The sequence below is a fragment of the Salvelinus alpinus genome, chromosome 1, assembly GCF_045679555.1.
Source record: "Salvelinus alpinus chromosome 1, SLU_Salpinus.1, whole genome shotgun sequence".
In the NCBI taxonomy this organism is placed as follows: domain Eukaryota; kingdom Metazoa; phylum Chordata; class Actinopteri; order Salmoniformes; family Salmonidae; genus Salvelinus; species Salvelinus alpinus.
The window spans coordinates 71,144,951-71,169,333 of record NC_092086.1 but is presented as its reverse complement, the minus strand read 5'-3'; the positions used below and the strand labels follow the sequence as shown (position 1 = coordinate 71,169,333).

At 42.8% G+C, this 24,383-nt stretch overlaps 1 protein-coding gene across 5 annotated transcripts in view; it reads left to right on the top strand.

The window, feature by feature from the left end:
* LOC139584642 (CXADR-like membrane protein) overlaps positions 1-24,383 on the top strand; it is a 129,671-nt gene that overhangs the window by 51,497 nt on the left and 53,791 nt on the right. Inside the window, exon 3 of one of the 5 annotated variants that reach the window (XM_071416762.1) lies at positions 3,625-3,742. The exons of the other annotated variants lie outside the window; for them this stretch is intronic. The gene's annotated coding sequence lies outside the window, so the exon portion shown is untranslated. The remainder of the gene's footprint in view (positions 1-3,624; positions 3,743-24,383) is intronic. 5 annotated transcript variants of the gene reach the window in all.

Sequence of the window (24,383 nt, the reverse complement as noted above, 5' to 3'; positions counted from 1 at the left end):
GGTGTAATGTGGCTTGTGTCATTGTAAAGGGAAGAAGTGTAATACTGTAGGGCCATAGCCAGGGTCTGAGTTTTAGTGAGGTCCGGACGGGTGAGATTCCCCCCCCCCCTCCCCCGTCCAAATAAATTTGAGAGAGTTCAAGCTTAATTACTCCATTTCTATACAATTAAAACATTCTAAAATGCTATTTCGACCCCAGACAGTATCTCATTGGTTGTTGTAGCTTCATTCACTTCAGTCGATCTACAAACACATAGCCTGTTAGCTATACAGAAATTGTACCAAATTGTATCATTTTAAAAGGCTAATTGATGGTTAGAAAACCCTTTTGCAATTATGTTAGCACAGCTGAAAACTGTTTTGCTGATTAAAGAAGCAATAAAACTGGTCTTCTTTAGACTAGTTGAGTATCTGGAGCATCAGCATTTGTGGGTTTGATTACAGGTTCAAAATGGCCAGAAACAAAGTTTTATTGCTTCTTTAATCAGGACCACCGTTTTCAGCTGTGCTAACATAATTGCAAAATGGTTTTCTAATGATCAATTAGGCTTTTGAAATGATAAACTTGGATTAGCTAACACAACGTGCCATTGGAACACAGGAGTGATGGTTGCTGATATGTAGATATTCTATTTAAAAAAATATAAAAAAAATCTGCCGTTTCCAGCTACAATAGTAATTTATGACATTAACAATGTCTACACTGTATTTCTGTTCAATTTCATGTTATTTTAATGGACAAAAAATGTGCTTTTCTTTCAAAAACAAGGACATTTCTAAGTGACTCCAAACTTTTGAACAGTAGCGTATATGCAGAGCCTTCGGAAAGTATTTAGACCCCTTTACTTTGTGCGCATTTTGTTATGTTACAGCATTATTCTTGATTAAATTGCGTTTTTCCCTCATCAATCTACACACAATACCCCATAATGACAAAGCAAAAAAAAGTGTTTTAGAAATTATAGCTAAACAGCTCATTTATTAAAAATAATAAACAGAGTAAGATGGCGGCAGAGAAGAAGACGTTTTACGTGACCCCAGCCGATTGTGTATTTTTGTTTATTTGCATTGTTTTTAAAAAATGTTTTAACTTATTTTGTCCATAATGTTGCCGCTACCATCTCTTATGACCGAAAATAACTTCTAGACATCAGGACTGCGATTACTCACCACAGACTAGCAGATTCCTTTTTTAACTTTCACGACTCTGACGAGCCCGACGGGAAGGATATACTGCTTCCCTCGGGAAGAGGCCCCGATTCCTGTGATCTGCATGAAGAGGAGGTGGAGAAGGAGGGGCCGAAGGGCGGGCTGCCTTCTGAGAGTTCATAGGCGATCGAATAAACCCCCACTTCCCTCCATTCTGCAAGCAAACGTGCACACCTTGGAGAATAAAAACGGCAAGTTACGAGGAAGACTAACCTACCAACGGGACATTAAAAACTGTAACATCTTATGCTTCACGGAGTCGTGGCTGAATGATGACAAAATCAACATACAGCTGGTGCACGATATCTAAGGAAGTAGTGAACTATTGCTCGCCTGAGGTAGAGTATCTCATGATAAGCTGTAGACCACACTATCTACTTAGAGAGTTTTCATCTGTATTTTTCGTAGCTGTTTTACATACCACCACAGTCAGAGGCTGGCACTAAAGCAGCATTGAATGAGTTGTATTCCGCCATAAGCAAACAAGAAAACGCTCACCCAGAGGCGGCGCGAATCTTCCAGAAGGACAACCATCTTTGCAGCACTCCACCAATCAGGCCTTTATGGTAGGGTGGCCAGAGAGAAGCCACTGCTCACTAAAAGGCACATGACAGCCCGCTTGGAGTTTGCCAAAAGGCACCTAAAGGACTCAGACCATGAGAAACAAGGGGACTGGGAGACTAGTGAGGATTGAGGGAAAGATTAACGGAGCGAAGTACTGAGAGATCCTTGATGAAAACCTGCTCCCGAGCGCTCAGACTGGGGCGAAGGTTCACCTTCTAACAGGATAACGACCCTAAGCACACAGCCAAGAGAACGCAGGAGTGGTTTCAGGAAATGTCGCTGAATGTCCTTGAGTGGCCCAGCCAGGAGAGACCTTAAAATATCTGTGCACGACGCTCCCCATCCAACCTGACAGATCTTGAGAGGATCTGCAGAGAAGAATTGGAGAAACTCCCCAAATACAGGTGTGCCAAGCTAGTAGCGTCATACCCAAGAAGACTCGAGGCTGTAATCGCTGCCAAAGGTGCTTCAACAAAGTACTGAGTAAAGGGTCTGAATACTTATGTAAATGTGATATTTCCGGTTTTGTCTAAAAAACAATTTTTGCTTTTTCATTAAGGGGTATTGTGTGTAAAGAAAACAATTGAATCCATTTTAGAATAAGGCTGCAAAGTAACAATGTGGAAAAAGTCAAGGGTTCTGAATACTTTCAATTGAACTGTATAAATGCCTTTTGAGCTTAGTTCAACTGTCGTACCCCATCAGAACCCAAATATGTTTTATTCCAATGTTTGTAAACAAAGTAAATGTAAACAACCACTTAAAACATGGTTAACACTATCATTTTGATATCATGGATGGTTAGTCCTTGCATCCGTAGCGAAGTTTATGGATTTGAGAGTGGTTGCTTTTCTCCAGCGCCATCCCTCTGCTTTTTACTGAAACTGGCGGGGAGAAAGCTTCAATTAAGGATCGCTGCTTTAAACACCTTTTTAATAGAGTAATATTGTTATGACATTGTGCAATCCTCTAGTGAATGAGTTACTTTTGTTTCATTTGAATTAATATCAAGCAAGAGTTCTGCAGTTGAGAAAAAAATATTCTTAGTATTGCAAACATAAACACAAAAGTATTGATAGCAAAACAAAATATTGCAAGGAAATCATTTAGAAATGCGAGAACAAATTAATTGTAAGTGCATGCAGAAAAAAAACATGTTTTCGGTGATCATTCTTTTATGATAACGCAATTGAATAAAATGCCTTTCTCTTTCCTGCAATTTTCCCTATTTTTGGTTATGTTCCCCTGGCCTTTGCTTTTGCTGCCTTTTTTCTAGTTGGAAGTTTTGGCACATTCATTCCAGCAACATAGAACCCTGCATCCTACTGCTGGTTTGCTAAGCAGGGTTGGTCCTGGTTGGTCCCTGGAAGGGAGACCAGATGAAGCTGGAAGTGGTGAAAAATAAGTGTGAAAAAAACATATGGTTTTTTTTACGAGAGGAAAACACGTGCCGAAAACCATGTCTGACTCATGTGAAGATCCCGATTTCCCCCCCCCCCCCCCCCCCCCCAAAAAAAATGTAAGTGATTTGTTTACACGTGTTTTTCACATGATTTTCTCAGGGGATTTTTTTAGGGAAGCACTCATTTAAATGTCCATATCCATCAAAAGCTGTCTCCCGGGATGACCTGTCAATGTGGCCTGGGCGGATCTGATCTATGTGGTGTCGGGGTGTGTGTATGTGTGTGTGTGTTAATGTTAGAGCCTGTCTATGTGTGTGAGCATGTGTGTGAACATGTGTGCGCGTGTTTATTAGTTTGTGCATGCATGTGTGTGTTTATCTGTGTGTCTCACTATGCTGGTGTGTGTGTGTCCACTGTATAATGCTCCTAACTTAACACGGGGTGGCAGTGTGTCTCTCTACAGCCCTGCTGATTGGAGTGAAATGCCGGGGCCATATTTGATGGATGCGCACCATTAACATGACAGCCCGTGAGCATCAATCTCTTCGGCCTGATTAAAATACAAGGTGATGCACAGTATTTACACACCCAGGTCAAGGACAGTGGCCCGTAGAAAAGACTGTTTCCCAAATGGCACCCTATCCCCTATGTAGTGCACTACTTTTGACAAGGGCCCATAGGGCAGTATTTAGACACTTAGGGCAAGGACAGCGGCCCTAAAAAAACATGTAATGGGTTACAAAATGGCACCCTATTTAGGGCACTACTTTTGACCAGAGCCATATGGGCTCTGTTCAAAGGTTGTGCACAATATAGGGAATAGGGGTGTCATTTGCAATTGTCATCTGACTGCTATGCTATCTAATACGGCAGAGATTGGGACATTATCTGACTAGAATATCGAAGAGAGGGGGAATCTATCTACATAGATACAGTATATGTAGAGAGATAGATATGTTAGACAAGATATTTCCTTCTGCCTTGGCAATAATTACATAATTATAATGTATAAGCATGTATAAAGGCATAACATGAAAGTTATTATAAAGTGTTAAACGTATTTAATGTTAGTAATATTTATTGAATTAAATTGAATCACATTGATCGAGGATACCGCAGAACAAAGGGCAGTTCACAGTCATTGTACAGTAAAGCTCAAGATGTGCCTGTATTTTGAATGAGACTGAGCACCCAGTATCCGTTCCCTTCATACTGCGTTACTTGCGGTGTACTGTAGGGCTGGGCATCAATTGTGGTATGCATGCGACAGCACTTACCTGGCAGAGAGTCAAACCTCTCTGTTACATACACCGTCGACCTGTCACCAAGAACCCGATGGTCACTCTGACAGAGCTCCAGAGTTCCTCTGTGAAGATGGGGGAACCTTCTGGATGGACAACCATCTCTGCGGCACACCACCAAGCAGGCCTTTACGGTAGAGTGTCCAAACGGAAGCCACTCATCAGTAAAAGACACATTACAACCCACTTGGAGTTTGCCGAAAGGCACCTAAAGACTCTCATGAGAAACAAGATTCTCTGGTCTGATGAAAACAAGATCGAATTATTTGGCCTGAATGCCAAGTGTCACGTCTGGAGGAAACCTAGCACCATCCCTACGGTGAAGCATGGTGGTGGCAGCATTATGCTGTGGGGATGTTTTTCAGCGACAGGGACTGGGAGACAAGCCAGGATCAAGGGAAAGATGAACGGAGCAAAATACAGAGAGCCTTGATGAGAACCTGCTCCAGAGCGCTTAGGACCACAGACTGGAGTGAAAGTTCACCTTCCAACAGGACAATGACCCTAAGCACACAGCCAAGACAACACAGGAGTGGTTTCGGGACAAGTCTGAATGTTCTTGAGTGGTCCAGCCAGACTTGAACCCGATCGAACATCTCTGGAGAGACCTGAAAATAGCTGTGCAACAATGCTCCCCATCCAACCTGACAGAGCTTGAGAGGATCTGCAGAAAAGATTGGGAGAAACTTCCCAAATACAGGTGTGCCAAGCTTGTAGCGTCATACCCAAGAAGACTTGAGGCTTCAACAAAGTACTGAGTAAAGGGTCTAAATACTTATGTAAATGTGATATTTCAGTTTTTTTATGTTTAATACACTTGTAAAAAAAAAAATGCAAATGTTTACTTTGTCATTATGGGGTATTGTGTGTAGATTGATGAGGGATTTAAAAAACAATCTATTTTAGAATTAGGCTGTAGCGTAACAAAATGTGGAAAAGGTCAAAGGGGTCTGAATACTTTCCGAATGCACTGTATAGACACATCCTTTGTGTTTTAATCAAATCAACTATATGCACTGAGCTTGTCTGATGCTTTAAGCGCAATGTTTGATGAAATAATTAAGACACACAAATTATTAGAGGGAGTCCGACCGCAATTGATTTGATTGTGCTGGGCCGGGGTCAGACTTGCTGCACTATGTTAAAAGAAATGACAGCATGTGACTGTGTGACTAGCACCCGTTGTCTCTCTCTCCTCCCTGCTGCAGCGACGAACACAGAACATCAGTGTTTATTTTTTTTGCTATTTCTTGACTAAAGAAATCTTGGTCGACCAACTGCATATCGACCAAACAATCGACCAGTCGACTAAATGGGGTCAGCCCTACAACACACATGTGCAGTGCACACACACACTCACACACACAAATGGGCACATGAATACACAGGTACACACACACTCTCACACACAGACGCACTGCTCCCCTGCTACTGTTATTTTCTTACTTTCATTCACATCCTTCCTCTACTCAGCTTTCTCTCCGGGAGTTGGGCTCTGGACTGCATTGCAGCACAGACTATGTTTCAACTAAAGTGCTGCCAAGAAATGTAAAGAGAGAGAAAAAACAGAAGCATAGGCAGTTTGTGAGTAGGTGGGTTATTGAGTGTCTTTGCCTTCTTTTCCGCCCCTGATAAAATGTCTCGTTTTTTAAAATTTTATCTGCGGAATTGAATTATTGAGGAGTAGATAACTTGACCGTTGCTTTGAGGTATGAATCAAACAGTAGAGATGTGGTCTGGACAAATTTACAGTGTCGAGTGGGTCTAATAAAGGGAAGCCAGCGGGGCAAGCAGAAGTGCTGAGGCCTGGAAACAGGCAGATCCATTGTCCTATAACTCACCATACTGTACAGAGAGAAGGGGGAGGAGGTAAGGGAAGGAGAGGAGGGGTGGGTGTAGGTGAGGAGAATGGATGAAGGGAGAGGAGAGGCAGGCAGAGAAAAGGGAGGGAAGAGGAGAGGAGAAGAGAGAAGGGGGGTGAGGAGGGGATGGGTAAGGGAAGGAGAGGAGAGGAGGGGATGGGTGGAGGTGAGGTGAGGTGAATGGATCAAGGGAGAGGAGAGGCAGGCAGAGGAGAGGAGAGGGAGGGAAGAGTAGAGGAGAGTGGGAGGAGGAGGGAAGGGGTGTGGAGGTGAGAGGGGATGCAGACAGAGGAGGGGTGGAGAGGAGGGGAAAGAAGAGAAAATAAGAGGAGAGGCAGGACTGGACACTGGTGTAGAACTGGAATGTCAAACTGTGAGCAGGATTTGCTTGGTTTTGTTCCCCTCCAAACATTAATGAACTGTTCTACAGTCATTGATCGTAAAAAAAAGGTCCAACTTGCCTTTTCCATATGTCAGGTCAGTACTCAAGTATAATCAGCAACATTAATTCCTGGATGATTAAATAAGGCGATCATATCTCCATATGAATCATCTGAATCTCAATTGAGTTTAGGCTTAGACACACAATAATTCACCACCGTCATTGACAAAGCTCCACATTGCTACTGTACTACAGGGAGTATCCGGCCAATATCATTGCATTTCTGGACCAGGTTTGTGACTTCCTAGTATTGTGGTTTGTCCAAGGGTTCATCCCCATGCCCAGCAGGACCACCATACGGTCAAAACACAATCACAATATGATCCCTCTCCGGTCCCAACCCCAAATAGATCCGTCCGTACTCATTTCAAACACAATGGTCTGATTCCGGTTCAATTGCGGTCCCAAGCCCCAATTGCACTTTGCTATCATCTCATCATCTCATTGGCCAAGATGAGGTAAAAAGTTGGTTTCAGGTCAGGCTGGAGTATTCTCTATTGGCTTAGATCCAGCATGGTCTTGCTCTCATTGTCCACACTTCCCCGGCATACTGTAGCAATATAGGATTTCCCATTTCTATTGTCTTAGTCCTCTCCCTCCATTATCTCTGACTCAAAGAGACAAGCATTTGTCTAATTTGTCCAATTTGTTCGGAGAAAGCACTCCTCTGTTTTCCTTTGAATTCTCATCCATTTGATCTCATTTCGGAGCTGGAAATAATCAGCGTATCGGCCGTTCAAAACGAGCTAAGCTTATTCTGTCAGTGAGCCCAACGTGGGCCATTGTTTGACAAGGAACTTGTTGTGTAGAAAAATCTGTAATCCGTTTGTATAATTGTGAGCACACTAGGTGAGCTTTATAGGTGGTTGAAAGGGAGGAGAAGAGAGGGGGCTAGGAGGCAGGCAGCACCAACCGAAGTCATAATATTCCTTAATACCTCATTATTCTAAATCATGCTGATTCATCTTCTTTGTGGAGATGTATTATTGCCACCCCTGTGAGGCGTGGTGCTGTGTGCTTCGAGCGGCGTCATTACAAACCACTCTGAGAGGAAGTCGGCCATTGGGAGTCGGCCCACGTTTTTCACCGCGTGTCAAACTCAGCTCGAGAACATGCCACTGACTGTGCCAATGTCAAACGGCACCCTGGGCATTGGCCAACGTCCCTGGGTTGGTTAGTGTTAGTCATACTGACTGAGACAGAGACAGAGACAGAGGCACGACATAAGGCTGTGGGGTACGTCCTGTTCTCTTTTCTTCTCCACAGGTACAGGAAGAGGTTATGATTCAGTTTGACTTCAAGCTAGGTTATGCAGATACAGGAAGAGGTTATCAGATTTAGGCTTGGGTTGACTTTGAGCTGGGCCGGGATTAGGATTGGGCGGTTTATAGTTTATTACAATAAACCGGTATTCATCCACTGACCGGTGTGGGTTTTATATAGTATTTACTTTATGTAACAGTATTTTAATGTTTGGTTTGTGAAATGTCATAATAGAGTAATGAAACTTGATGACAATCATCCATTTTTAGCACCAGTAAAAGACTGCTAACAGCTAAGAACTTATTAGCTCATTTATGAATACGTTGGGACAGCTTCGGAAGGGGGAGAAAAGGCTTTAAGTCGGAACACTGCTATTGAATCCATTGTAAATCCATTCTCACAGAGGATCATAATTATTCTGACAAAGGAAAGGTTACTTTTTGATGAATAGAGGCATACAAAGACAAGGAAACATGACACTGTGTGAAAATGATAACAACATGAAGTGAATTATTGCCATGCTGAAAATGAAGGAATGCAAGAAAGGGCTGGAATTCAACAAATTACTGCAGTGCCAGAAATTTGAGGCTTCAAAAGAGGAATTAGATTCCCATGAAAAGTTCTACAAATAGAACAACTTCACTGTCATGACAACTTCACTGTCAGGACAACTTCACTGTCAGGACAACTTCACTGTCAGTTTTGTCCTCCTGTTATTTTTGGTTTAAGTTTGTTCGAACATTTTACGGACCCAGTATATTTTACATGAGCTATCTTGTTGTTTTTAGTCCCAACCTTCAGCTCCGCAAAACCCCTCCCATTGATCTCTTAAAACCATCCAGTTTTGATTTCTATTCGCGATATCATTTTCAACTGTGCTGTGATGTTTCCCAAAAGTTCTGAACCTTTCTATTCTCATAGTTTCTACAGGTTGTAAATGAAAGATAAAATGTTTTGCTCAAAGTGTTATTATATCATTGATCAATTGACTATGACTTTTCAGATCCCCCAGTAGTGCTATTTGCAGAGTTAGCTCTAGGTAAATTTTGCAATTCTTCTGCCATTTCTGAACTTGCAACCAAAAATAAGCTACATACAGTATGGACACTACCAAAACAAACAATTTAATGATTCTGTCTCTTTGCAGCAAAATCTGCAGAGCTGCGATGGTTGTATCCCCCATATGCAGTTGAAGTCATAAGTTTACATACACTTAGGTTGGAGTCATTGAAACTCGTTTTTCAACCACTCCACAAATTTCTTGTAAACAAACTATAGTTTTGGCAAGTCAGTTAGGACATCTACTTTGTGCATGACACAAGTCATTTTTCCAACAATTGTTTACAGACAGATTATTTCACTTATAATTCACTGTATCACAGTTCCAGTAGGTCAGAAGTTTACATACACTAAGTTGACTGTGCCTTTAAACAGCTTGCAAAATTCCAGAAAATTATGTCATGGCTTTAGAAGCTTCTGATGGGCTAATTTACATAATTTTAGTCAATTGGAGGTGTAGGCCTACCTTCAAACTTAGTGCCTCTTTGCTTGACATCATGGGAAAATCAAAAGAAACCAGCCAAGACTTCAGAAAAAAATTGTAGACCTCCACAAGTCTGGTTCATCCTTGGGAGCAATTTCCAAATGCCTGAAGGTACCACGTTCATCTGTACAAACAATAGTACGCAAGTATAAACACCATGGGATCACGCAGCCGTCATACCGCTCAGGAAGGAGAAGCATTCTGTCTCCTAGAGATGAACGTACTTTGGTGCGAAAAGTGCAGATCAATCCCAGAACAACAGCAAAGGACCTTGTGAAGATGCTGGAGGAAACAGGTACAAAAGTATCTATATCCACAGTAAAATGAGTCCTATATCGACATAACCTGAAAGCAAGGAAGAAGCCACTGCTCCAAAACCGTCATAAAAAAGCCAGAATACGGTTTGCAACTTCACAAGATCGTACTTTTTGGAGAAATCCTCTGGTCTGATGATACAAAAATAGAACTGCTTGGCCATAATGACCATCGTTATGTTTGGAGGAAAAAGGGGGAGGCTTGCAAGCCGAAGAACACCATCCCAGCCGTGAAGCACGGGGGTGGCAGCATCATGTTGTGGGGGTGCTTTGCTGGTGCACTTCACAAAATAGATGGCATCATGAGGCAGGAAAATGATGTGGATATATTGAAGCAACATCTGAAGACATCAGTCAAGAAGTTAAAGCTTGGTCGCAAATGTGTCTTCCAAATGGACAATGACCCCAAGCATACTTCCAAAGTTGTTGCAAAATGGCTTAAGGACAACAAAGTCAAGGTATTGGAGTGGCTATCAAAAAAGCCCTGACCTCAATCCTACAGATCATTTGTGAGCAGAACTGAAAAAGCGAGTGTGGGCAAGGAGGCCTACCAGCCTGACTCAGTTACACCAGCTCTGTCAGGAGGAATGGGCCAAAATTCACCCAACGTATTGTGGGAAGCTTGTGGAAGGCTACCCGAAACATTTGACCCAAGTTAAACCATTTAAAGGCAATGCTACCAAATACTAATTGAGTGTATGTAAACTTCTGACCCACTTGGAATGTGATGAAAGAAATTAAAACTTAAATAAATCATTCTCTCTACTATTATTCTGACATTTCACATTCTTAAAATAAAGTGGTGATCCTATCTGACCTAAAACAGTGCATTTTACTAGGATTAAATGTTAGGATTTGTGAAAAACTGAGTTTAAATGTAGTTGGCTAAGTGTATGTAAACTTCAGACTTCAACTATTTATATACAATTCAATTGGTTGCAAGAATTTTGTTTAATCATTTCAATTGGAAAATTCTGTGTTTTGAATCTGGCGTCGTTTTGTGTATGTTTATTCATTAAGGATCCCCATTAGCTGCTGCCAAGGCTCTTCCCGGGGTCCAGCAAAATGAAGGCAGTTATACACAGTTAAAAATATCACATGATATTACATTTCATAACACTTTACCCCACAAAATGTGTGTGTTGCCACTACTGTCACATATTTACAATACAACATCCATGTGTACGTGTGTGTAGAGTGTGTCTTATCATGTGTATGTGTGTTTCTTCACAGTCCCCGCTGTTCCATAAGGTGTATTTTATCTGTTTTTTTATATCTGATACTACTGCTTGCATCAGTTACCTGATGTGGAAATGAGTTCCATGTGGCCATGGCTCTATGTTGTACTGTGCGCCTCCCAAAATCTGTTCTTGACCTGGGATTGTGAAGAGACCTTTGGTGGCATGTCTTGTGGGGTATGCATGGATGTCCGAGCTGTGTGCTAGTAGTTTAAACAGACACCATTCAGCCGGTCAACACGTCTTACAAAAGCAAGTAGTGATGAAGTCAATCTCTCCTCCACTTTGAGCCATGAGAGATTGACATGCATATTATTCATTCTAGCTCTTCGTGTACATTTAAGGGCCAGCCGTGCTGCCCTGTTCTGAGCCAATTGTCATTTTCCTAGGTCCCTCTTGCTGGCACCTGACCACATGACTGAACAGTAGTCAAGTTGAGACAAAATTAGAGCCTGTAGAACCTGCCTTGTTGATAGTGCTGTTAAAAAGGCAGAGCAGAGCTTTATTATGGACAGACTTCTCCCCATCTTAGCTACTGTTGTACCAACATGTTTTGACCATGACCGTTTACAATCCAGAGTTACTCCAAGCAGTTTAGTCACTTTAACTTGCTTAATTTCCACATTATTTATTTCAAAATTTTGTTGAAGTTTTGGTTTTAGTGAATGATTTGTCCCAAATACAATGTTTTTAGATTGTGAAATATTTAGGACTAACGTATTCCTTGCCACCCATTCTGAAACTAACTGCAGCTCTTTGTTAAGTGTTGCAGTGATATTGCTCGCTGTAGTAGCTGACGTGTATAGTGTTGCCATCCGCATACATAGACACACTGGCTTTACTCAAGGCCAGTGACATGCCATTAGTAAAGATTGAAAAAAGTAAGGGGCCTAGACAGCTGCCTGGAGAATTCCTGATTCTACTTGGATTATGTTGGAGAGGTTTCCATTTAAGAACACCCTCTGTGTTCTGTTAGACATGTACTGTAACTCCTTATCCACAATATAGCAGGGGGTGTGAAGCCATAACACATACGTTTTTCCATTAGCAGACTATGATCGATAATATCAAAGCCTAACAAAACAGCTCCCACAATCTTTTTATCATCGATTTCTCTCAGCCGATTATCAGTCATTTGTGTAAGTGCTGTGCTTGTTGAATGTCCTTCCCTATAAGCATGCTGAAAGTCTGTTGTCAATTTGTTTACAGTAAAATAGCATTGCATCTGGACAAACACAATTTTTTCCAAAAGTTTACTAAGAGTTGGTAACAGGCTGATTGTTCAGCTATTTAAGCCAGTAAAGGGGGCTTTACTATTCTATTTTTGGTAGCTGAATTCCTTTTGCTTCCCTCCAGGCCTGAGGGCACACACTTGCTAGTAGGCTTAGATTGAAGATATGGCAAATAGGAGTGGCAATATTGTCTGCTATTATCCTCAGTAATTTTTCATCCAAGTTGTCAGGCCCCAGTGGCTTGTCATTGTTGCTAGACAACCATTTTTTCCACTTCTTCCACACTCACTTTACGGAATTCCGAATTACAACGCTTGTCTTTCATAATTTGGTCAGATATACTTGGATGTGTAGTGTCCGAGTTTGTTGCTGGCATGTCATGCCTAAGTTTGCTAATCTTGCCAATTATTTGTAATGAGCCATCTGATTCAATGAATGATGGAGCTGAGTTTGCCTTTTTGCCCAAAATTTAATTTAAGGTGCTCCAAAGCTTTTTACTATCATTCTTTATGTCATTTATCTTTGTTTCATAATGTAACCTCTTATTTTTATTCAGTTTAGTCACATGATTTCTCAATTGGGGTACGTTTTCCAATCGGTTGTGCAGCTAGACTTATTTGCCATTCCTTTTGCCTCATCCCTCTCAACCATACCATTGTTAAATTTCTCATCAATCCATGGGGATTTACGTTTGTACAGTCATTTAATTAATGGATACATGCTTATTAGTAACTGGAATAAACAATTTCATAAATGTGTAAAGTGCAGCATCTGGTTACACATCACAGACCAACACATATTCTTTACATCATCAACATTGGAATCACTACAAAACTTCTTGTATGATCTCTTATACACTATCTTAGGCCCAGCTTTTGGAACTTTGATTTTCCTAGATATGGCTACTATAATGTGATCACTACATCCAATGGAGTTGGATACTGCTTTAAAGCAAATTTCTGCACCATTAGTAAAGATGTGATCAGTACATGTTGATGATTTCTTTCCTGTGCTGTTTGTAACAACCCTGGTAGGTTGACTGATAATCTGAACCAGGTTGCATGCACTAGTTACAGTTTGAAGCTTTTTCTTGAGTGGGCAGCTTGATGAAAGCCAGTCAATATTTAAATCACCCGGAAAATATACCTCTATGTGCCATGGAATCGGTACATCGAAAATCTATTCCCAACTATTTTGCAATGAAGTTTCAAGTTAAAATATAGTAATCAATAACAATGTAAAAGTAAATATAACAAGGTAGAACAAAAACACACAAAATATAAAAAAACAAGAAGAACACGATAAAGAAAATAAGCATACTACAGTATATAACAGGGTCAGTTCCAGTACAATGTATACAATGTGCCGGGATACTGAATCGATAGAGGTAGATATGTATAGGGGTAAGGTGACTAGGTATCAGGATATATGATAAACAGAGTAGCAGTAGCGTATATTATGACTCTATTTGAGTGGGTGTGTGTAGAATCAGTATAAATGTATATGAATATTAGAGGATGGCCGATTTCAGGTTTTCATAACAATGGTAATCGGCCTTTTTGGACACCGATTATGGCCGATTACATTTCAATCCACGAGGAGACTGCATGGCAGGCCACCTGTTACGTGAGTGCAGCATCAAAAGGACCTTGTGGCTGCAAGGAGCCAAGGTAAGTTGCTACCTAGCATTAAACTTATCAATCTTCACATAATCACTAATTAACTACACATGGTTGATGATGTTACTAGTTTAACTAGCTTGTCCTGCGTTGCATATAATCAGGGCTCTGTTCTAGGCCCTCTCCTATTCTCGCTATACACCAAGTCACTTGGCTCTGTCATAACCTCACATGGTCTCTCCTATCACTGCTATGCAGACGACACACAATTAATCTTCTCCTTTCCCCCTTCTGATGACCAGGTGGCGAATCGCATCTCTGCATGTCTGGCAGACATATCAGTGTGGATGACGGATCACCACCTCAAGCTGAACCTCGGCAAGACGGAGCTGCTCTTCCTCCCGGGGAAGGACTGCCCGTTCCATGATCTCGCCATCACGGTTGACAACTCCATTGTGTCCTCCTCCCAGAGCGCTAAGAACCTTGGCGTGATCCTGGACAACACCCTGTCGTTCTCAACTAACATCAAGGCGGTGGCCCGTTCCTGTAGGTTCATGCTCTACAACATCCGCAGAGTACGACCCTGCCTCACACAGGAAGCGGCGCAGGTCCTAATCCAGGCACTTGTCATCTCCCGTCTGGATTACTGCAACTCGCTGTTGGCTGGGCTCCCTGCCTGTGCCATCAAACCCCTACAACTCATCCAGAACGCCGCAGCCCGTCTGGTGTTCAACCTTCCCAAGTTCTCTCACGTCACCCCGCTCCTCCGCTCTCTCCACTGGCTTCCAGTTGAAGCTCGCATCCGCTACAAGACCATGGTGCTTGCCTACGGAGCTGTGAGGGGAACGGCACCTCAGTACCTCCAGGCTCTGATCAGGCCCTACACCCAAACAAGGGCACTGCGTTCATCCACCTCTGGCCTGCTCGCCTCCCTACCACTGAGGAAGTACAGTTCCCGCTCAGCCCAGTCAAAACTGTTCGCTGCTCTGGCACCCCAATGGTGGAACAAACTCCCTCACGACGCCAGGACAGCGGAGTCAATCACCACCTTCCGGAGACACCTGAAACCCCACCTCTTCAAGGAATACCTAGGATAAAGCAATCCTTCTGCCCCCCCCCCCCCCCCCCCCTTAAAAGATTTAGATGCACTATTGTAAAGTGGCTGTTCCACTGGATGTCATTAGGTGAATGCACCAATTTGTAAGTCGCTCTGGATAAGAGCGTCTGCTAAATGACTTAAATGTAAATGTAAATGTAATCAAAGCGGTGCCTGTTAATTTATCATCGAATCACAGCCTACTTCAACTTCGCCAAACGGGTGAGGATTTAACAGAAGCACATTCGCGAAAAAAGCACAATCGTTGCACAAATGTACATAACTATAAACATCAATGCCTTCCTTAAAATCAATACACAGAAGTATATATTTTTAAACCTGCATATTTAGTTAAAATAAATGCATGTTAGCAAGCAATATTAACTAGGATAATTGTGTCACTTCTCTTGCTTTCAGTGCAAGCAGAGTCAGGGTATATGCAGCATGTCACGTTCGTCATATGAATCGGACCAAGGTGCAGCGTGGTATGCGTACATTCTTCTTTAATAAAGAAAGAACACTGAACAAACTAACAACAAAACGAACGAAACGTGAAGCTATATGAAATAGTGCAGACAGGCAACTAAACATAGAATAAGAACCCACAAACACCAAAGGGGAAATTGGCTAGCTAAATATGATCCCCAATCAGAGACAACGATAAACAGCTGCCTCTGATTGGGAACCATATCAGGCCACCATAAACATACAAATACCTAGACCTACAAAACCCTAGACATACAAAACCCTAGACATACAAAAACCCTAGACAATACAAAAACTATCGTAATCCACCCTGACCTAACCAAAATATAAAGAAAACAGATATCTCAGGTCAGGGCGTGACACAGCAGTTTTGGCCACCAGCTCGTTGCGAACTGTGCGAAGACATTTCTTCCCAACAAAGGCTGTAATTTATTTGCTATAATTTAATATAATTATGACATAACATTGAAGGTTGTGCAATGTAACAGCAATATTTCGACTTAGGGTTGCCACCCGTTCGATAAAATACGTAATGGTTCCGTATTTCACTGAAATTCGAAATTATAGTTTCCGGAATCGACCATATTAATGACAAAAGGCTCATAGTTTTGTGTGTTTATTATAATTAAGTCTAAGATTTGATATTTGATAGAGCAGTCTGACTGAGCGGTGGTAGGCAGCAGCAGGCTCGTAAGCATTCATTCAAACAGCACTTTACTGCGTTTGCCAGCAGCTCTTAGCAATGCTTGAAGCACAGCGCTGTTTATGACTTCAAGCCTATGAACTCCCAAAATTAGGCTGGCAATACTAAAGTGCCTATAAGAACATACAATAGTCAAAGGTATATGAAATACAAATGGTATAGACAGAAATAGTCGACGCGTCATAATTCCTATAATAACTAGAACCTAAAACTTCTTAACTGGGAATATTGAAGACTCATGTTAAAAGGAACCACCAGCTTTCATATGTTCTCATGTTCTGAGCAAGGAAGTTAAATGTTAGCTTTTTTACATGGCACATATTGCACTTTTACTTTCTTCTCCAACACTATATTTTTGCATTATTTAAACCAAATTTAACATGTTTCATTATTTATTTGAGACTAAATAGATTTTATTTACGGATTATATTAAGTTAAAATTAAGGTGTTCATTGGTCATTCAGTATTGTTGTAATTGTCTTTATTACAAATATATATATATATATATATATATACTGCTCAAAAAAATAAAGGGAACACTAAAATAACACATCCTAGATCTGAATGAATGAAATATTCTTATTAAATACTTTTTTCTTTACATAGTTGAATGTGCTGACAACAAAATCTCACAAAAATTATCAACGGAAATCAAATTTATCAACCCATGGAGGTCTGGATTTGGAGTCACACTCAAAATTAAAGTGGAAAACCACACTACAGGCTGATCCAACTTTGATGTAATGTCCTTAAAACAAGTCAAAATGAGGCTCAGTAGTGTGTGTGGCCTCCACGTGCCTGTATGACCTCCCTACAACGCCTGGGCATGCTCCTGATGAGGTGGCGGATGGTCTCCTGAGGGATCTCCTCCCAGACCTGGACTAAAGCATCCGCCAACTCCTGGACAGTCTGTGGTGCAACGTGGCATTGGTGGATGGAGTGAGACATGATGTCCCAGATGTGCTCAATTGGATTCAGGTCTGGGGAACGGGCGGGCCAGTCCATAGCATCAATGCCTTCCTCTTGCAGGAACTGCTGACACACTCCAGCCACATGAGGTCTAGCATTGTCTTGCATTAGGAGGAACCCAGGGCCAACCGCACCAGCATATGGTCTCACAAGGGGTCTGAGGATCTCATCTCGGTACCTAATGGCAGTCAGGCTACCTCTGGCGAGCACATGGAGGGCTGTGCGGCCCCCCAAAGAATTGCCACCCCACACCATGACTGACCCACCGCCAAACCGGTCATGCTGGAGGATGTTGCAGGCAGCAGAACGTTCTCCACGGCGTCTCCAGACTCTGTCACGTCTATCACATGTGCTCAGTGTGAACCTGCTTTCATCTGTGAAGAGCACAGGGCGCCAGTGGCGAATTTGCCAATCTTGGTGTTCTCTGGCAAATGCCAAACGTCCTGCACGGTGTTGGGCTGTAAGCACAACCTCCACCTGTGGACGTCGGGCCCTCATACCACCCTCATGGAGTCTGTTTCTGACCGTTTGAGCAGACACATGCACATTTGTGGCCTGCTGGAGGTCATTTTGCAGGGCTCTGGCAGTGCTCCTCCTAATCCTCCTTGCACAAAGGCGGAGGTAGCGGTCCTGCTGCTGGGTTGTTGCCCTCCTACGGCCTCCTCCACGTCTCCTGATGTACTGGCCTGTCTCCTGGTAGCGCCTCCATGCTCTGGACACTACACTGACAGACACAGCAAACCTTCTTGCCACAGCTCGCATTGATGTGCCATCCTGGATGAGCTGCTCTACCTGAGCCACTTGTGTGGGTTGTAGACTCCGTCTAATGCTACCACTAGAGTGAAAGCACCGCCAGCATTCAAAAGTGACCAAAACATCAGCCAGGAAGCATAGGAACTGAGAAGTGGTCTGTGGTCACCACCTGCAGAACCACTCCTTTATTGGGGGTGTCTTGCTAATTGCCTATAATTTCCACCTGTTTTCTATTCCATTTGCACAACAGCATATGACATTTATTGTCAATCAGTGTTGCTTCCTAAGTGGACAGTTTGATTTCACAGAAGTGTGATTGACTTGGAGTTACATTGTGTTGTTTAAGTGTTCCCTTTATTTTTTTGAGCAGTGTATATATATATACAAATCGGCCGATTTAATTGGTATCGGCTTTTTTTGGGCCTCCAATAATTGGTATCGGTATCGGCGTTGAAAAATTATAATCGGTCAACCTCTAGTGCATATTATGTGTGTGTGAGCAAATTATGGAGTTAGTGTTTGGATGTGTGTTAGAGTATCAGTGTGCGTAGTGTGTAGTGAGAAAGTGCAAAAATAAGAATAAAATACTAAGGTCAACTCAGATAGTCTGTGTAGCTATTTTGTTATATATTTAGTTAGCTATTTAGCAGTCTTATGGCATGGGGAGCTGTTCAGGAGCCTGTTGGTGTCAGACTTGAGGCACCGGTACCGCTTGCCATGAGGAAGCAGAGAGAACAGTCTATGGCTTGGGTGGTTGGAGTTTAATGATTTTCCAGGCCTTCCTTTTACTCCGCCTGATATAGAGGTCCTGAATGGCAAAGAGCTGTGCCCCAGTGATGTACTGGGCTGTCCGCACCACCCTATGTGGTGCCATGCGATCGAGCGCAGTGCTATTGCCATACCAAGCAATGATGCAGCCAGTCAAGTCACTCTCAATTGTACCGCTGTGTAACTTTTTGAGGATTTGAGGGCCATGCCAAACCTTTTCAACCTCCTGAAGGGGGAAGAGGTGCTGTCATACCTTCTTCACGACTGTGCGCATGTGGACCATCACACGGGGTCGGCCCGTCAGGAAGACCAGGGTCTAATTGGAGAGGGAGGTGTTCAGTCCCAGGGTCCTAAGCTTGGTGATGAGTTTGGCGGGGTCAACGGTGTTGAACACTAAGCTGTAGTCAATGAGCAGAATTCTCACATAGCTATTCCTCTTGTCTAGGTGGGTGAGGGCAGTGTGGAGTGAAATTGAGATTGCGTCGATATGCAAATTGGGTCTAGGGTGTTTGGGATGATGGAGTTGATGTGTGCCATAACCAGCCAGTCAAAGCACTTAATGATTACAGATGTGAGTGCTACCGGGCTGTAATCATTGTGGCATGAAGCCTTAGAGTTCTTGGGAACAGAAAGGATGGTGGTCTTCTTAAAACATGTGGGGATTACAGACTGGGACAAGGAGAGGCTGAAAATTACAGTGAATGTACCTGCCAGCTGTTCTGCGCATGCTCTGAGAACGCTTCCTGGAATACCAGCGTGGCCTTGCGCGGGTAATGTCATGGTTAAAGACTTTACTCACGTCGGCCTCGGAGAGCGAGATCATCCAGTCTTCTGGGTTGGTGGCAGCCCTCACTCCCAGCACGATGTTGTTTCTGTCAAAGCGTTCATAAAATGCATTGAGTTCATCTGGTAGAGTGGCGTTGAGAGGCAGATCACGTCTGGGTCTTCCTTTGTAAACCGTAATGGACTGTAGCCCCTGCTACATGCTGTGGGCGTCGGAGCCTGTGTAATATGATTCCACCTTATTCCTATATTGTCCTTTTGCTCGTTTGATGACTCTGTGGAGGTCATAGTGGGACTCTTGTACTTGTTCCTGTTCTCAGCCGTAGCTTCAGGGTTGTCTGTGATAGCCCTGTGCGCGGTAGCCCTATCCTTTAGTTTAGCGCCAACCTCAGTGTTAATCCAGGGCTTTTGATTGGGGAGCGAACGTTAACTGTTGGGACAGGAAGAGTTTAGCAGATTTACGCTTCAATTTGACTTTGACTTGCCAGAAGATTCCGACCATACCGTTACGCTTGTTTGCACTGAGCTGCACTGGGGTCAGAACCCAATCATGGTTATTTTAAGAAAGACACTGTGGAGCCGGCGCGAGATATGGGTCGGAAATGTACCTCAATGCAGGGATGGGATATGCCACTCTACTCCAAATTGTACGTTTATCCACACTGCTCCATCTAGAAGATTGACATACTGCTAGTTTCTTGGAAAACTGCCGTTTTCGTCCTCATGCTAGCTAGCAGTAGTGTACCAATGTGGATAAACGTCAAATTTGGAGTACAGTGGCATATCCCATTCTTAAATCACTATTAAACCGGGGCTATGATTGGGCAACGATTAGGTACAGGTTGTGTTAATCACCCCCTAAATAACTCTCAAGCTCGGAGGGGTCATGCACCCATTTCTCACGATCAAGCTTGATGGAGATTGTATGAAAAGTAATGTCATTCACCCCGCACCATACAATCAAGCTTGCTTCCGATTTAGTACATGTGATCTCCACCAAGCTGCACTCTTTCGTGGATAGTCAGCGTATGACGTGGCCTCCGTTACCTTCATCTTGACCACTGACAAGGACAAACGCAGTTATATGACAGTTGGTAACAGCACCATATGACTACACCATGACTAACTCCACCACTGTACCAATGGGGCTGATGATGATGCTGCCGCTAATTACGGTGTTCATATTAGGACGGCCTCAGTAGCTGATGATGTTGATATCAGTCCATCTGCAGTGCAGTGGAATGACATGTCACTGTTGTCCTCATTAAATCTAGTGAATACTAAACAGGCCTTACAGCTGGCTGCGGTCGCACCATGCCAAATCACATCATTAGCGGTTGAACAGATCAATCAGACACAATCAGAAGGGAATGACACAAAGAATCGTTAGTCCTTAAGCAGTATTTCGAAAGGTGAACCTCATTGAGAATGGTTTTGAGAAGTTAGAGATTTTCTGCGACCAACAAATATGGGTTCTGCTGTGAGACTGTTGGGTGTTTTCAGACCTGTGTCACACAGTTGCGTGTGTTTTGCATCAGTGTCCCCCGTCAGTGTGTGTGAGGGTGTGTGTGCGGAGGAGTGTGTCTTGTGTGAACGCTAAACGTTGTAGAGATCAATCATGATCAAAGCCCATCTCTCGGCTGTCAGCTCAGCACTCCCCTCCCTCTTTCTCATTCGTCTTCCCCTCTCCTCTCCTACTTCTCTCTACCTCCTGTTGTGTTGATTTGTATGAAGGTGTTTTAGAGACATAACAACCTTATGGCCTTGAGACATAAGTAGTCTTAAGGAATCCAGGATGTCCTCTTCTGAATTGAGGGCAGAATTGAAAGAATAAAGTGTGTTCGTGTAGCGGAGGTGAGTCGGACTCACGCTTTTGTGATAAGGTAGCCCTGCCAGTGACTTAAAATCGGGTCACCCTTGACCCAAGAGTGAATTCCTCTTTGTCTAATGGTTAACACGTTGGTTTCCTGAGCACGTTGGTTTCTGGGGTGCAGATCCCACTAGTTAGTCATTATTAAAACATATATGACTAGTTGAAATACTTGCTGTTGTTTGTGCTCCAAATGTGAATGTGATATCAGAAGTATTATGCTAAAATGTTACTTGGCAAGAAACATATCAATTACCTGAGTTGTTTTAAGAAGAAGAATTCTGGGCTTGATTTTGAAATGTACATTTTTGCATCTATGTGTTTCAGTAATTCCTTAGAAAGTAAATGTTTTAAATCAAGGTACACTGATATCTCTGAGGTGCGCTAAGAAAAAGAACGTAATTTAGTTACATTCTTGTGTCGATAACTTATTATGCTTTCATAAATGGCCTTCAAATAATATTTGTGCAAGCTGAGGGGAAAGTCAGACTGAACAGGTGGGTTTTGAGATTGTTTTTGAAAGTGGTGAATGGTGATGGAGTTGCAGGGTGGCTCGTGATTAATCGCAATTTTTTTATTTGTTTTGACAACTTCACACATGAAAACAGACATGTTTGAAGATTCTCATGTAAATTCTTCACATGACGCCGACATATGGTTTCCCAACATTTCATGTGTGCTTCTGTAACTGGTGGGATACTTCTGATCACAAACCAGGCTGTACAGCAGGGTTTTCATTGTTGGACAAATTGTATTTTCATTGCTGGACATCAGGTAATCAGCTCCAAATTATTTTAATTTTGGAAATATGTTTCCAAGTATTCACACTCATAAAAAAAAAACACACATACACTATATATACAAAAGTATGTGGACACCGCTTCAAATTAGTGGGTCCAGCTATTTCAGCCAGACCCGTTGCTGACAGGTGTATAAAATCGAGCGCACAGCCATGCAATCTCCATAGACAAACATTGGCAGTAGAATGGCCTTACTGAAGACCTCCGTGACTAACAATGTGGCACCGTCATTGGATACCAACTTTTCCAGAATGTCTGTTCGTAATATTTCTGCCCTGCTAGAGCTACTTCAGTCAACTGTAAGTGGAAACATCTAGGCTCAGCCGCAAAGTGGTAGGCCACACAAGCTCACAGAATGGGACTGCCGAGTCCTGAAGCGTGTAGTGTTTAAAAATCGTTTGTCCTCGGTTGCAACACTCACTACCGAGTTTCAAACTGCCTCTAGAAACAATGTCAGCACAATAACTATTTGTCGGGGAGCTTCATGAAATTTGTTTCTCTGGCAGAGCAAGCCTAAGAGCACCATGCACAATTCCAAGCGTCGGCTGGAGTGGTGTAAAGCTCGCCACTATTGGACTCTGGAGCAGTGGAAACGCGTTCTATGGAGTGATGAAACACGCTTCACCATCTGGCAGTCCAACAGACAAATCTGGCATTGCCAGATGCCAGGAGAACGCTACCTGCCCCAATACATAGTGCCAACTGTAAAGTTTGGTGGAGGAGGAATAATGGTCTGGGGCTGTTTTTCATGATTCGGGCAAGGCCACTTAGTTCCAGTGAACGTAAATGTTAAAGCTACAGCATACAATGACATTCTAGATTATTATGTGCTTCCAACTTTGTGGCAACAGTTTGGGGAAGTCCCTTTCCCATTTCAGCATAACAATACCCCCGTGCACAAAGCTAAGTCCATACAGAAGTGGTTTGTCGAAATCAGTGTGGAAGAACTTGACTGGTCTGCACAGAGCCCTGACCTTAAACCCATCAAACACTTTAGGAATGAATTGGAACGCCGACTGCGAGCCAGGCCTAATCGCCCCAAATTTGTGCCTGACATCACTAATGCTCTTGTGGCTGAATGGAAGCAAGTCCCCACAGCAATTTTCCAACATTTAGTGGAAAGCCTTCTCAAAAGAGTGGAGGCTGTTATAGCAGCAAAGGGGGGAACAACTCCATATTAATGCCCATGATTTTGGAATGAGATGTTCGACGAGCAGGTGTCCACAAATCTTTGGTAGTGTAGTGTATGTGATTGTATCCCAATGTAATCGAGGTTTGAAATGATTCTGTTTTTGTCAAATACTATATCTGTTTGGGCTTCTTGCGGTCAATTTGCAGTGTACAAATTATTTGTTATTATGTTATGGCCCTTTGACCATTTGGGTCAAGAAAAAAATCTCTCTGCGTCTGAATGTAGTTGGGGACCACTGCTGTACAGTGTGGTATCACATCGTAACACTATCTTCTTGAATGGCAATTGTTTCCATCCATCCATATCAATAACTGAATGCTGAAGAAGAGGAAATGAAAACATTGTGTTTTTCAAGCCCAGGTCAGTTGCTCGGAAGTGGCACATCAGATAGTAACTATAGTTAACACAGATTCAGTCAGTCTTTGACTGCTATTTTTAATCCTTCGAGTCCCTAAGGAAGACCATAGCTCGCCTGTACCTGGTACAAAAAGGACTCAGAAACACTGGTTTAACAGATGGCTTTCATCATACCTCCATTAGTCTACAGAAGGTGACAGGAGAAGAGGAACTGAATGGAGATGGAAGAAAGTGCAAGAAAAGGAAAAGAGAGGTAAACAAAAAAAAGGGAGAAAGGAGAAGGTGATTGTAGAAGACCAGACTGGAGAGGAGGATTAGGAGAGGAAGGGTATAAGAGGCGTGTATAGCGTGGGGAAGGGTCTCCATAGGGCCAAGGTTAACTATTGTGCCACTTCGAGACATCTCCCTCAGACTCTGGTCTTGCTTTAATCTAAACACTGACCTCACACACTTTGTTGGAATGTGGTCTGTCACACGCTAGCGCACACAGGCATACACATGCGATGAATCACCATCTCCCCAATGTAGCCTGGTCAAAATATGGACTTTGCTTGGAGTTTTGAAGCCTCCGCCAAACATTAAGCCCAATGAGCAAGCAAGATACTCCTCTGTCATT